Raw genomic sequence first — 15193 nt, forward strand, 5'->3', positions numbered from 1 at the left:
CCGGGAGTGGTGCAGGGCCAGGGCAGGCAGGGAGCCTGCCTTAGCCCTGCTGCACCGCCAACTGGGAGCCGTCCAAGATAAGTACCGCCCGGCTGTAGCCCACACACCTCAACCCCTCCCACACCCCAATCCCCTGCTCCAGCCCTGAACCTCCTCCCAGAGCCAGAACCCCAAACCCCCTCCTCAGGGAAGGGGCGGGGCAGGAGGCGGGGCAAGGGTGTTTGGGTTTATGCAATTAGACAGTTGGCCACCCTATCCCCATTCTCTGGTACCGGGGCTGTTCTGGGGTGGACTGGAGGAGGAAGGGGGAGGTGGCGATTCTGCATCCTTGCAGTGGCCCATCGGGGGGATCTCATCAGTGGCCCAAGTTAGGACAGCTCTCAGAGGCTCCAAATAGCTTGCCCCTCCCCTCGGTCCCTGCATTGCCCGCGTAATACTAATAATGAATCACAGTCCCAGTGCAGGGATGCCTCTGGCCCTCTGAGTCCCAGCATGGGGAGAAGGCTCCCAAGAGCACACCTTCCAGGCCATTTCCCCTCCTGCCCATTAACCATGGGGATGTATCAGTGTCTGTTCACTGACTGAGAAAGAAACCACTACACTGACTGGTTGAGAGAGAAATCAACTTAGTAGCCAAGAAGGCGCTTGCCCAACTCAAACCCGTCACGAATCCTGCTCTGTAGAGAAGCCAGGAGGCATTGTCGAGCATTGCTCAATAAATCAGGGGCCGAGTATTGAATAGCAAAACATCATGGTTATCTGGCTGGCCCAAGGCAATAAGCCTCTTTAAGCTCCATGCGGGCTGTGCGGCCCCCTGTCGGTGCCAAGGGGATACTAACATGATGTGATGTTCTGGTGGATTCCTGAGAGATGACTGCACCGGCTGGATCCTAAGCACAGCCTGGACCCGTTAGCTGCAAAGCCTGGCTCCCAAAATTCACTAGGGGGGTTTCCTTCCTTTTCTATCAATCAAGAGCTGATCCTGCAGGGTGTTGGGTGCCCACAGCTCCTGCTGGGCCCACAGTGCGGCCAGTTGTAAAGGTGGGGCGAGCTTGGGTCAGAAGGTGTAGGGATTTGGGGATCAAGGGTTTCACTTCGGGCCCCTCTCTAACCCCAAGTCCATTTGTTGAAGAGGATTTCAAGCTGGGCCGGAGTTCAGACTTAATAACACCTTCACGCTCCTCTGATCCTTCAGGCTGCCGGGGCCGAACGGGCCCCCCGCCCCCCAACCCGAGTTAGAACAGCAGCAGGGCTGGTCTCACCTGCACCGGGCTGCCTGTAGTCCCCAGGCGCTGGTCCGGGAGGAGGGAACAGCAGGTGCACGCAATGCTCTGGCCACACGCCATACCTCCAGGAGCACACCCTAAAGGTACAATCGACACAGCAGCAGGGCAGTGTTCAGGCAGATGTACGCACACCAGCTCTCCTCAAACTAGCCTCCAAGAACAGTAGAGCGAAAGCTTGGGCTAGCTGCCCAGTACCTACTGATGGGGCGGTACTTAGGCAGTGGCTATTTTTAGACCCTATCTGGCCTCTGCCACAAGCAGGGGATGGTGCAGAGCCATTCCACCAGCCAGGGAAGCCCCCTCCATCCAAGGGCTGGACCCACAATCGCAGTGACAAGCAGAGCTGGACGAGCAATTTCTGATGAAATGATTTTTGGGGGTCAGAAAATGCCAGTTTTGCAGAGCGTAAAAGGTCAAAAGAATGCGAAGGAGTCAAAAGCTGAACACACCGTCGCCAAGTTATCGAAGCGAGACGTTCCGATTAACCTGATCCAAATGCTTTTCTTCAGATTACCGCATCCTGGAGAGCTGAGATTTGGGCTTTTTGTCCTGATTTGGGATGGAGACAATTTTTTTCATCTTGAAAATTCTCTCGGGATGGGAAAACTGGTTCCCTGCTCAGCTCTAGTGACAAATCAGCCCTCGTGTGCAGAAGGCTCTGATTTACAAGGGAGCATTAATGTGCTTCTATATCATGTTTTGATTTGCCCTTTCCCTCCCCAATTAAAAAGCTTCCTGTTTTAAGGGGGAGGTGGTTTCAGGACTGCACGGTCGGGTGTCTCTCTGGGGGCAGGGGGGTAACGCATCTTGGTTGCAATGCAATCGGCTCTGACTGCAGCTTCTAGCGCTGCAATGAGAAAAGGGGCTGCCAGAGGTTACATCAATATTGTGCTTGGATTAAAGAAACTAGGAGATGCATCCACCTCTCGTCTAAGTTCACTGAAGCCAATAGGGAAAAACCAGACCCTGCAAAGCAGGGAAAGAAAAATCACAGACGTGTCCTTGGAATTAGTCTCTCTCCACTCACTTTACTAAGTTTGTCCTACAACAAATCCTGGTCCCCTCTGGGAACTGGAGGAGCAAGAATTTACGAGTTTAATTTATCTGGAGCCCTCATCTCCCCTGCCCCCTGAGCAAGAGATGGGGAAAGGAGAGGCTTGTTCTCCCTGGCCCGAGTCCCTGATTGCTCCCAGGTGCAGAGGAAAGTTATTTAGGGCAGGTGACAGCCGTGTGAGCGACAAGAGTTGCAGCTGGTCACACATGAAAGCGTGCTCTGCCCCATGCTAGGTTGTCAGACAAGGACTCTGCAGAACAAGCACTGGGGATGTATATGTGACAGTGGCCAAGAACACACAGGAGGGGTAATGATACAGAGACCTCAGGTGTGGCCAGAGAATGTGCCTTTAAAATACAGGTGGGTGAATGCCCATAATGTACCAGAAGGCTCTGCTAGATCCATCATTAATGGGATTCAGCGCTAAACAAACCAGTCATTCCTTAAACTGATGGGAAACCGACAGCACGATCAAGATACTACTCTGAAGGCTGAAGGACTCTCCTGTTCTACTGGAGACTGATCCTGTGAGGTGCTGAGGGGGCTTGACAGGATCAGGCCCCTATTTGCCAGATACAACAAAGGAGGAAAGAAATATATGGGCTAAGGTCTGGGTCACCATGGCCACCCTGCTACTTGTAACTCAGTTGAGCTAGCAGGGACATGGCTCCTTGAGCTGGAAATCACACCGCCAGCTCCATGTCATGGCCACCCCCTGAGTGGCTCTGTTCCCCTCACATGGCGATCACAGCACTGCCCTGCCTCACAGGGATATTCTGAAAATGCATTAAAGACTGTGAGGGGCTCAGATATCATCAGGGAAAGGGGGCCAGATAAGTCCCTGCGAGAGACAGAATCCTGGCTCTTCTCTACCGTGAAAGGCCACACAGATGGCCATTGTATATCAGTATTATAACACCCTGGCCTTAAACAAGTCAAGCATCTTTTCATTAAAGGGAGGTCAAACAGACCGGTGCCAACACTTCAGCCCCATCACTGCCTGAAGCTCGGCTCCGACGTCCGAAACAGCCGGTCTGCTCTTCACAGGTGCTGAGCACCCACTGAGGTCGGCGCTAACCGTGGGTGCTCAGTGCCCCGGGCTCATAAATTGCCATTTTGCCAGGCTCGTCATGAGAGCCCCTCCTTGTGCTTTTCAGCTACTGCGCACTCAGTCCCTCTGGGGGGATTTACACCCAGCGTTCTGCCCTGTGTTGTGCGTCGGCTTTCCCCGAGAAACAGCTGGTCTCCCTGAGACTAAACAGGCTGGGACTAGATCTCAGCCTCCTGCTTCACCACGGGCACCTCAGCCACAGAGGGCAGGAGGGAGTCGGCCCATGCTCACTGGAGCCTGTATCTCCCCATTCTTGCTAGGAAAGGTTGCTCCGGTGCTTCTCTTCTTGCACATTCCCCTGTGAGAGAGGCAGGGCGTGCGGCACGACAGAGCAGGCAGAGGAGCGGAATATAAACGGAGCAGAGGGTGGAGCGGGATCCATTGGATCAGCAGAGGCAAAAGCCAGCAGCAGGGGTGTCTTACTCTGGTGGTCTCCCGCGGATGGGGCCAGGACCACAACGGGGGGCGGGGTTCTTGCTGTCGCAGCTGTCCAGGTCTCGGGCACCCCCGAGGGCCAAAAGAGGCTGTGGTCGGCCAGTGAGTGCAGCAGGGAACATCAGGGAGCGGGGAGGATGGCATCATTGCTGGGGGCTGTGAACTGAGAGGTGTCCCCCACCCAGAGCTGGGGGCAGACTGCTGGCCCTGGGGAACCACCCAAAAGAAGCGCTCAGCTAGAGACTTATTAGGGCAGTGGTTTTCAAACTGTTTTTTTGGAAACCCAGTTGAAGAAAATTGTTGATGCCTGCAACCCAATGGAGCTGGGGATGAGGAGTTTAGGGTGTGGGAGGGGCTCAGGGCTGGGACAGAGGACTGGGGTGCGGGGGTGAGGGCTGCGGGGTGGGGTCAGGAATGAGGGGTCCAGGTATGGGAGGGGGCTTTGGGCTGGGGGTTGGGGTGTGGGAGGGAGTCAGGGCTTTGGGTTGGGGGTGTGGGCTCTGGGGTGCTCTCGTCTGCAGGCACCATCCCCCCCAGACGGTGCTCGGGGTCAGGGCAGCGCGCGGAGCCCCGTGGCCCCCCTGCCTAGGAGCTGGACCTGCTGCTGGCTGCTTCCGGGGCACAGCACGGTGTCGGAACAGGTTGGGACTAGCCTGCCTTAGCCGGGCAGCACCGCCGATGGGACTTTTAACAGCCCAGCCAGTGGTGCTGACCAGAGCTGCCGCGATCCAGTGCCTTCCATTCTGCAACCCAGTTCTGGTCACGACCCACGGTTTGAAAACCACTGTATTGGGGGATGCTGTATCTTGGGTCCACCCCCTTGGGACCCTCATGGACTGCAGGTGAGTGCCCTGAGTGGCTGTGGGACATGACATAGGGCTCCCTCACTCTCTCCTGGTGAAGCTTTGCACGAGATAGCGGGGTGAGAGCTTTCCAACGGCTTGTCAACACAACTGCTGTGCTTAACGCGGGTTTGCGAAGGAGCAGCTTGCTTGGGGGCTAGCTGGGCTTGGTGAAACACGACAAACCTGGCATGTTGCACCAGTGAGGACACAGTAACTCAAGCACAGCTCTGCAGTGTGGCTGCTCACACCTGGGTGCAGATCACCCCATCTAATTCTGCAGTGAAGACGGGCCCTCTGAGGCTGGGAGCCTCCCGCTCAGCAGAACTCTGCCCCTTCCACAGGCCACAAGGAGATTGTATTTATACCCACTCCTGTATTTTCCACTCCATGCATCTGATGAAGTGGGTTCTAGCCCATGAAAGCTTATGCCCAAATAAATTTGTTAGTCTCTAAGGTGCCACAAGGACTCCTCGTGTTTTTGCTGATACAGACTAACATGGCTACCACTCTGAAACCTGCCTGTACTTAGTGACACAGGAGGAAGTTAATTGCAGCAAGGAGCTGACCAGCGGGCCCTAGCCAGGCTCATTATTATGATTCTGGGATGTAACGTACCAAAATTAATACCAGAGGTTCAGTTTCACCCCATGTAATGATCTCATCAGAGCCTCCTCCATCTCATCAGCCCACCTGCCAGTAATTATAGATTAACTTGACAGCCCATCCCTTCCTATCATATCTCCTCCCCGCCCCGGGGAAAACAGGCACACATCTGGTGGAAAGGTCAAGAGCTAACTTTCATTCTCTTGCCTCTGTGGAGTCAGCCGCACGCCACGGGCTGCAAAATAACTGCACTCCCAGCAAGTTATAAATTACAGCAGTAAAAGCCGGCTTCTTTCAGTCAATCTTACCTAAGCCAGTAAAGGAGACGATGAGCTTTTATGCTCAGACAGCAAGAGTGCCATTAGCTCTTTGTTACAGACAGTCAGCATCCTGGAAAGGCGCCTGCAACGGGCTCATTCTATCTCCACCATCACAGCACAGATGAAAAAGCATAATTCTTCTTTTGCTTTGTCTGAGGAAAGAGGGAAAAAGCTAATCTCATTTTTCCCCCCTGTGAGGAACCGTCTAGTCACTTTAGTACTTGAGCAAACAAGATTGTGTCTTAAAGTCCCTTCTTTTTGTGATAACAGGTTGTTCTGAAAGCCCCCAGAGAAGCAGCAAAGATAGATACATGGAATAGAGGTAGATACTAAATGCCCTGGCTGTACAGTCCATTTTCAGAGACAACCCAGCATTCAGCTAGAGCAGGTGGACCTTATTGCCAAATTTACCAGAGCTCAGGGTGAGATTTTCAAGCGCTGGGCACCCACCACTGGGGATGGATTTTCAAAAGACCTCAGCTCCCAATGTGCGTACCCTCTTTGAATATCTGGCCTGGTTTGTGAGTGCTATGCCCTATTGAAAGTCCTGGCCTATAATTTTAGCCCCCAAGAGAGACAGAGACAATACAAATCAGAGGGACAGTTTGGCCAGCATCACCGGGGATTCCTTACCCCAAGCCTCCTCCCCGAATCTACATTTCTGCATGTGTTCTCCCCAAAAATCTGCCAGCTTTTCAATAACACAGGTAAGTAATTCAACTTTAGAGTTAACAGCCCATGGAGGTGAGAAGGGGTCTCCCTTCTCCCAGGGCTATCATCTCAGCCTGTCTCTGCAAGCTCCTATGATCAGGGCCTCAGTCTACAGACCTGGGGGAAACCTTTAAACCCCCAATACTTGGGGTCTTCTGTGCCTGCTGTTCCCAGACAGTGGCTTGTGGAGCGATAGCTGGTCTCTGATACTGAAATTAGATCACACGTGGTTCTTCTATCTGAGCCCCTCACAGTCTTTAATGCTTTTGGGCTCAGAACATCCCTGTGAGGCAGGGCAGTGCTGTGATCGCCATGTGAGGGGAACAGAGCCACTGAGGGGGTGGCCATGACATGGAGCTGGCGGTGTGATTTCCAGCTCAAGGAGGCATGTCCCTGCTAGCTCAACTGAGTTACAAGTAGCAGGGTGGCCATGGTGGCCAACTGCCTCCTGTACATATCTATGGTCTCAGACAGGATCAGCTAGCCCCTCGCTGCTTGCAGTGTCACGCCTACCCACTATCGTTAGCGTGCTAGCTCAATCAGAGAGAGTGCAGATCTGTCTCCTCCAACAGGGAATCGCACCCTTCCAGCCCAATGTAGACATACCATAAACGTCTCACCCAAGGCCACAGGGGCAGTCTGTGGCAGAGCAAGGAATTGAACTCAGGTTTCTGGTTAGTGCCCTAGCCACTAGACCATCCTTCCTCAGTGGTAAATGCAAAGAGATTGGTTACTGAGGCTGCTGGACTCAGGCAGACCCTGTGGTTCCCTCTGGATCACGCTCACGCGTGGTTCTTCGGCATTCCTGAGCTTATGCCCAGCTGTTAAACTGGCATTGGGTCTATTCACAAGGGGGTCTTTCAGTTCGGCAGAAGTGCCAATCCTGCATGGGTCATGACGAGAAGCTACATCTGTGCTCGGTGTGTCAGCAATGGCTGCCATGCTTTAGGGCCTTTTTTTCTAATCTGCTCAAGTCCTGGGGATTCTCTGCGGTGAAGAACCAAGCCGAGCCGCTAATGCTCCGAGTCAGAAAGCAGAGCCGGGGTTGTGGACTAATCCCAATGGGCAAGTTAAAGGTCTGGGGAAGAGCTTGGTATTTGCTTTGCACCAGGAGAGATGTGCTTGGGGCATGGGAGCTGAAGAGGCTGCTAAGGACCTTTCTGGTTCCCCTTACATGAGTGACAGGGCGATGACCCGGCCCTTGGGCTGTCCCTAAACCATCCCAGAATTAGGGAATTGCTACAGGAGCTTCTTTGTGGGTGTGCACCATCAGGACAAGTTGGCCACGGAAAGGCCATGAGTACCCTACGGTTCAGCCAAAGTCCATTTATTCTCCCAGGGCCCAATCCTGCTCCCATCCAAGTCAAGGGTGCAGAATCAGGAACAGGCTCCTAGGGCAGTAGCTGACTTGCCAGCATCTAGACTTGGATCCGCTCTTTAACATCTCTCCAAGTCCAGTCGTAAACTTCCTGCACCCCACCAAAACCTCCCTGCTCTAAGAGTCCAGCTTTGTCTGGGGGAGATAAAATACACAAGCAGACACACTGCTACTCATCAAGTCGCCGCGCCCAGAATGGCTCCTAAGGACCCCGTGGGAGAAGAGCACCCTCCCAAATGTCGCCTCTTATACAGCCCAGGCCGTAACTCCGCCCTCAGCAAGCGGCCAAGAAGCTCACTCAACCCGAGTGCCTGACAAACTGCTCTCTCTCTGCCCGCAGATTGCTCGCTGCAGGAGTTCTTCACGTTATTGGGGAGAGCACATCCATCAGCTATGCATTCATCTCAGGCCATTTGCTACCATCACACTGTTCACTCTGCTTGGGTGTTATATCCCTTCCCCACAGCCCCACCGTACCTCTGTCTTGTCTATCCAGATCGTAAGCTCTTAGGGGCAGGGACCATATCCTATTCTGTGTATGTATGTACAGCACCTAGCACCATGGGGCCCCTCTCAGTTGGCTCTTAGGCACTACGGTAATAAACAGGATTATTATTAACAATACTGTCACCTGGTTTGTGGGTGCAGAGCTCCCAACCTCCTCTAAGAAACCACAACAGATGGAGGTCAGGGGAAATTCTTGGACACCTGACTTTGCTTATTTGCTGTGGGCTGGGAATTTGTACCTGTATTGGTGGGAGAACTGTGGGCTGCCTCCCATCAAGAGGCTAATAACCTTGGGCAACACAAATATAACAGCCCAAATCACAACCCAAAGAAGCAAGCTGGGGAAACTTTTGAAGGCTTTTGGGTAATACAGAGCAGGCTCCATCATATCTATCATTTATTATCGTTAACTAAACTTCCATCCACCCTGCAACTTCATCCCTAGGCAGCAGCTGAGAAGGGAGCTGGGGGAGGTTAGTGGTGCCAAAGCGTTGGACTTCGGCACCTAAAGTAGCAGTTAAGCACCCTAGGTCCTCCTGTGAATTTCACTTGGTACCCACGGGAAAACAAGAGTTTAAAGCTTCCTCTGAAACACCTGATATTAGCCATGGTGAGTGACCGGATACTGGACTGGACATGGGTAACTAACAGGTTTCAGAGTAACAGCCGTGTTAGTCTGTATTTGCAAAAAGAAAAGGAGTACTTGTGGCACCTTAGAGACTAACCAATTTATTTGAGCATAAGCTTTCGTGAGCTACAGCTCACTTCATCGGATGCATACTGTGGAAAGTGTCACAGTAACTAAGTTACTTATAGGAGCCCCATTACAGCAGGGCATCTCACAATCTTCCATATGTTTGTTCTCCCACCATCCCCGTAAGGTAGGGCACGTTGCAAATAGGGATCTGAGGCACAGAGCCACAATCGTATGCAGGCTCCTAACTGCCACTGAAATCAATGGACATGCAGAGTCTAAATACTTTTGCAGATCTGACCCAGACAAAGTGACTTGCCCAAGGTCCCATAGGAAGTTGGTGGCAGAAAAGCAAACTGAACCCTACTCTCCCAAGGGCCAGGCTAATGACTTTACCACTGGACCAGCCTTCCTCTCCACTACAGTAATTTCTATCTGCATAGGCAAAGCTGTAGAGATACTTCTCCGGTCACCCAGGGAAGCAGGAAAAATGGCATCAGAGTAAAAGATGATCAGATTCATCCCTTTCCACAGCAAGCATCACACTCAGAGCAGCCAGTTCTCACCACATACTTTTTTCATAAATCCCCTGCTCCAGGAGTTACACAAAAGACTCTCAGCTTTCATTTATTAATAAGGTAAGTTCTAGTTCTCATAGTTGCAGGAAAAAAAGCTTGAAAACACAGCCTGCGTGCACTCAAAAGGCTCTAGCACCAGAAGGCAAAGCAGAAAATGCCCAGATTTTAAAATCTGGGGTTTTTTAAAGCCAAGTTTTTAAGGGACAGGCTTGAAGATTCTTGAACACTTGGGGTTAGCAATACTGCAGCCTCGTCAGGACACCAGGGCAGACTAGGTGTTCATCTAACGTTTGCTTGACCACTACCAATGCCAAGTGCCTCAGTGCTAGGTACTAAACCCCATGATAAGAGGAGGAAACGGCAGCCGGAAGAGGAAAAACATATAACTTACCAACTAAGAAAGCAGGCAAATAGCAAGCAGCAGCCTCTGTAAAATGGCCCCTGAGGGCTGCAGCTGTGTGACTGGGCCACATTTAAAGGGCCAGCCCTAGAAAAGCCTGCTGAAAAAAAAGTTCCTTTCAGAAGGGATAAAAGAAAAGGAGTACTTGTGGCACCTTAGAGACTAACCAATTTATTTGAGCATAAGCTAGCTCACGAAAGCTTATGCTCAAATAAATTGGTTAGTCTCTAAGGTGCCACAAGTACTCCTTTTCTTTTTGCGAATACAGACTAACACGGCTGTTACTCTGAAACCTGTCAGAAGGGATAGAGTTAGTAACAGCCTAGAAGCTGCTCTTTTGGAAAGGGGCCAGATGGAGTGCATTTCTTCCTGACCCTTAGGATGGAGAAAGGAAAGGGTCTCAGGTGCATCCGCTCCTTAGAATGCACTGAAATGTTTCACCTAAGGAGAGATCCGTCTGAGAGGTGAAATCAGTTGTAGCCATCTTCAGCTACCCGTTTTTGGTACTAATTCATGAGAGAGAGTTGCGAAAGATAGTGATGGTTCCTCCCTGGTCTCTGCTAGCTAAGCTATCCCGTGGCCAGGGAGCAAATTTAACAGGCAAAGCAGAGGCAATGAGATTAGCTGGGCAGCACTGCAAGGAATTTTCCACCTAGCAAGACATGAAGGCCGAACACATTTACACCAGGGACTGTGAGTAGAGAGAAGGGTGGTGGTGGTGTATGACAGAGAGGAAGGGAGGACTAATGAGGAATGGAGGGAGTCTGTGCCTTTATGGGCTGAACTTCCCAGGCAGAGAGTCTGGCTGGAGTGCTTTGAAGCTTTTGTTATGCACAGCTAAACTTGGAACCAGACATAGAATACAGAAGAGCTCTTGCAATCACTGAGTGATCAGTGAACATCACAGGCATGAATAAGTGAAAGGAGAACATCAGGAAAAACTTCCTTTGATGAGACTGTGGGAACAGTCCCCCCAGAGATGAGGAAATGATGGGATGTCCATTGGCTTGAATCACTTCAAACACAACTGAAAATCACCCACAAATAGTTAAAGCGAAACTCAGACACCTCCCAAATAACCCCCATACCAGCTCCCCGCCATGAAAAGCTGTAAGGAATCTTTGTGGGATTAGGAACTTTAGAGAACTCAAAAGATTGAGGAGACACTCATGACAAAAGTGAGATTTTTTTTGTTTTCATGTGAGACAAGTCTGTCCCTAGGAGCTTGCACTGTAGACAAAGGAAGATTATAGAATAGAAGATTCATAGACTAGTCCAAGCCCCTGCTCAAAGGGGGACCAATCCCCAATTTTTGCTCCATTTCCCTAAACAGCCCCCTTAAGGATTGAACTCACAACCCTGGGTTTAGCAGGCCAATGCTCAAACCACTGAGCTATTCCTCCCCCTAGATAAGCTAGTCCCACTTTACAGATGGGGAACTGACGAAGAGGAAGGTGGCGTGAGATGCCCAAGGCCACACAGGAAGTCTGGGGCAGAGCAGGGAACTGACCCTAGGCCAATATATTAACCACAAGTCCAAGCCTCACCCCCCAGGAAGTCAGTATCATTTGTGCCTATTTTACACAACAGGCAGAGAAGTGCAAGTGACCGGTCCAAGGCCACAGAGGGTATCAGTGAGAGAGCCAGGCTGAGAACTCAGGGATACCTGGCCTCCAAGCCCTAGCCCCTGCCCACACCCCTGCCCCATAAACCCCACTCTTCTTGGATGTCATATGTATTTATAATGCATGCTTTAACTGAAGAGACTTCATTTTTGTCATGCCAGGTGATGTCCCTTTGCAGCTCTGGTACCATTAAGACAAGTATTCTGAGGTTGATTGGACAGAAGCCCGTGAAATAGTCTGAGGTTGTAGCCTTTGCAAGGTCTCTGGGACTGCTAGCAGGGCTGATCACCTTAGCTGAATGGGCCACAGAGCACCAGAGGCAATTACTCAGGTACTTAAAAAGCCAAGTGCTCTAGGGGGACATTAGCCCCTTCTCATATTAAAACTATGCTAAGAAGAACTAATTGTAGGCACAAAGATCGTATTACCCGTGGCCGGCTCAAGGCTGCAGCCGAGGTTGGTCAGAGGTTCTCTCTTGGCACCTTGCGTTGCTGAAGTAGGAGGTTCCTAGAATTGTATTTTGTGCATCCTTGGGACACACTATTCCTTTAACGTTTGTCTGATACGTGCTAACTGGATGTATGCCACAGAAACACAGTCTCAGGAACAACGTGCTTGATTAAGGCATTTCTTTTAGTCTTTAAAATGAGGTTTTCAACTCTCTTTCCTTTGTTGGAACCCCTCTCCCTTGCTTCCTTACCACCGTTTGCATTCCTCCACCTCCACACCAAGGCTAGTTTGTTATTGGAGGGTTGTATGCTAACACAGGAATCCACACACTAGCTTATTAACATAGAGGGGCTTGTGCACTTGTGCAAAGAGGGCAGGCAGATTTGTTGCAGGATTCTGGGCATTTCATTTGTGTTATTGTAGGGTTGCTCATGAATGCCGGGCTGTAGACATTGCTCTAGTAATGTCGGGTTGTTCTACGGAAGAGAACGGTGTATACCGCTTTACTCTCAGAGGATTACTTTTGCGTGGTGGTGTCTGCATGCTGGTTAGTTACTGGAGGGTGGCTTGATAGTGCAGCACCATGCACTCTGCTTGCTTCTTGGGGTGTCATTACATGCACACAGCTGCTGCCACTTAAGTATTTCAGTGTTTGTTTAAAATAAATCCCTGTTTTAGAAAAGAAAACAGCCCAAATTGTACAGACTGCTCTTGCAAACAGACAGGCAAGAGAAAAGGACACTCTACTCCCCCCGCCCCGCCTGTGTCCCTTTAAATGTGAGGCTGCAGCCCTGCCAGCAGCCTAGCTGAACAAGCCTCTCCATGCTGTGCCAGAACATAATCGAAATCTTATTCTCTCCCAGGGTGACAGTGAAATTCATTTCCCAGCCTTTACTTAATGTTATTAACAAAATGCAAGCCTGATGCACAGCGCTAAGCAAGATACTTGGCTGGAGGGAGGGGGATGAGGAATAGATGCCCTCCTGCTTTTCTAGGTTATCTAAACACCGGCTGACGCTGGCGTCCTGTCCCGGTATGAACTGCAGCGGCTACTTCTCCTGAGATTAAAAGGCTAATTTTATCTCACTTGTAGAGCTGGGCTGAAAATATATGAATGATCCATGGCTCAGCCATCTGGAGGAAAGAGTGGATGGAAAAATCCAGACTCAGTTGGGGAAAAAAAAGTGCCAGAGCTGGTCTAGATGGAGATAGCACCTCGCTAGCTGGAGCTGAAAATCACACTGAAAGGAAGTAACGCCCGAGAGTCAGGGATAGGTGGTGCAAAAGCAACAGCTGCCTGCTTGCTGGTCTTAAGTCACGCACATAGCAAACCAGCACCCACAAGTGGCGAGACCCTGCATCCCTAACCCACTACCAGGGACAGAGGAAGCAGCTGAAACAAGCCCAGAAACAGTGGGGCTGTCAGGTGCCAGTCGTGGGGTGGCGTGGGTTAACATCAATGGAGGGTTTGACTCTTCGCCTCCAAAGCCATGCTCTGATTGACCAACTACGTCCTTCTGATGCGGTCACTAAACCAGGGAATTGCATGTATAGGACCTTATAGGTAGGGAAAAAAATATGTAAACAAACCAGCAATCACTATACCACAGACTGGCTTCCAGCAGGACACACCCTCGACCCTTACTGCTTCTGAGCCTGGGGCTGCTTTACTGCACCGGTGAGGGATGACAGCCCCTATCATCCACTCCTTGTCTCCTTTAATGTCTCCATTAACGCTTTTTTGGTACCATGAAATGTCCCCTCCCGACATTCTAATTTTTCTGGTTCTAGAATCCAGTTGTTTTTCTGGAATAGTTAGTGCTACATACAGTACTAAAGCCTGGCCCTAAAGGAGATTCCCAAGAGCTCAGTGTTACTCAATGGCAAAGACACTTTCTCCCACCAGGAAAGGTAGTACTGAGAGACTCCCTATACTCCCAGCAAAGTTGCTAGAGGATATTGATGTATCTCCAGGGGAGCTACTCTCACTGCAGTAGCAGAATAGGGATCCAGGTCCATAGGAAAAGTTCGTTGTTGTCAAAACATGCTACAGTTAACCATAAGCTGTGAGGCATTAAACTGCCCCTAACATACCACCGCAGGGTGTGCATTACTTAACCACTGGGGCCTTGCTCTGGGATCTGAGCACAAAGCCAAATCCAACCCCAGCCAAGCCATTCCAGCTCTACTGGGGCTGATGGTTTAATTTTCATATACCTTTGGTGGTAGGAAGGCAAAGGCTGAAAATACTTTGCCAAGTGATGTTTTGGGGAGGGCTGAGAAGTCCAGAGGGGCAGGGTACAGTCTCCCTCTTCCAGCTTTTGGAACAGGGCTCTTAGGCTGTGATAGGTGCTGTCAATAACATTTGCTATAGGAGGTGGATGAATAGGTAGGTCTTATGCTGCCATCGAGCCATCTGTGAGCTAAATCTACCCAGCCTAGCACTCCTGCCAGATGAATAGTGCCAGGTTTGTATGACAAGCTACAAGCAAAGGAGGGAAGATCTTCTAACATCAGTTGAGGGCTAACGGACCAAGCTGGAGGTACATGAACACTAGAGGCCTGATCAAAACCAATAAATCAATGGAAAGACTCCCGCTAGCATCAGTAGGCTTTGGATCAGGCCCTATCTGAACCCCCTAGGAATGGTCCGAGCTGCAGCAGCCTGCCTTAAGACAGCCATAAAAATAATTTGCTCCAGAGAGGCTGTTTTTCAGTGAGAAAGCATGGGCCAGTGGTTAAAGCAGAGGATGGGAAGCCCAGGGATCTGGCTTCCATCCCTGGCTCTGTGTAGCCTTATGCAACTTGTTTTCCACCTTTTCTACCTGTCACCAGTGGCACCTGTCTCACCGTGGTGTTACGAGGCTTAATTCATTGGAGCTTTTCTGATGCTTGCCCTGAAGGCACTGTACAAGTGCAAAGGGTCATTCTCTAAAGGCTGAACGAAGTTGCAGTGGAAAGCCCGGAGCTGCTTGGGAGGGATCGCTTGAGACAAGGGGCCAGCCCTTTGGAGGTGGGTCCCTTTGGACAGATTGCACTGGATGTTCTTTTTATTCTTTAGTTCATGTTGCTCTTTCCAGTAGAACTGGCACGGCTCCCTAACTATGCCTCCCATAAATAAAGCATAGCATCAGCTGTCATGTCGGTGGGAGACAAACATTTAATAATATGAAAACCTTTAAACGGAAGAAGGAAA

The 15193-nt window shown here is 50.7% G+C and overlaps 1 protein-coding gene across 1 annotated transcript in view; it reads right to left on the reverse strand.

Annotated features, from left to right (window-relative positions):
- The window catches only part of IP6K3 (inositol hexakisphosphate kinase 3), a 38794-nt gene extending 33047 nt beyond the window's left edge, over window positions 1–5747 (reverse strand). The window contains exon 1 of the mRNA XM_084611266.1: window positions 5643–5747. The gene's annotated coding sequence lies outside the window, so the exon portion shown is untranslated. The remainder of the gene's footprint in view (window positions 1–5642) is intronic.
- Window positions 5748–15193: the final 9446 nt, after the last annotated feature.

This window comes from Lepidochelys olivacea (assembly GCF_965140295.1).
Source record: "Lepidochelys olivacea isolate rLepOli2 genome assembly, chromosome: 21".
In the NCBI taxonomy this organism is placed as follows: Eukaryota; Metazoa; Chordata; order Testudines; family Cheloniidae; genus Lepidochelys; species Lepidochelys olivacea.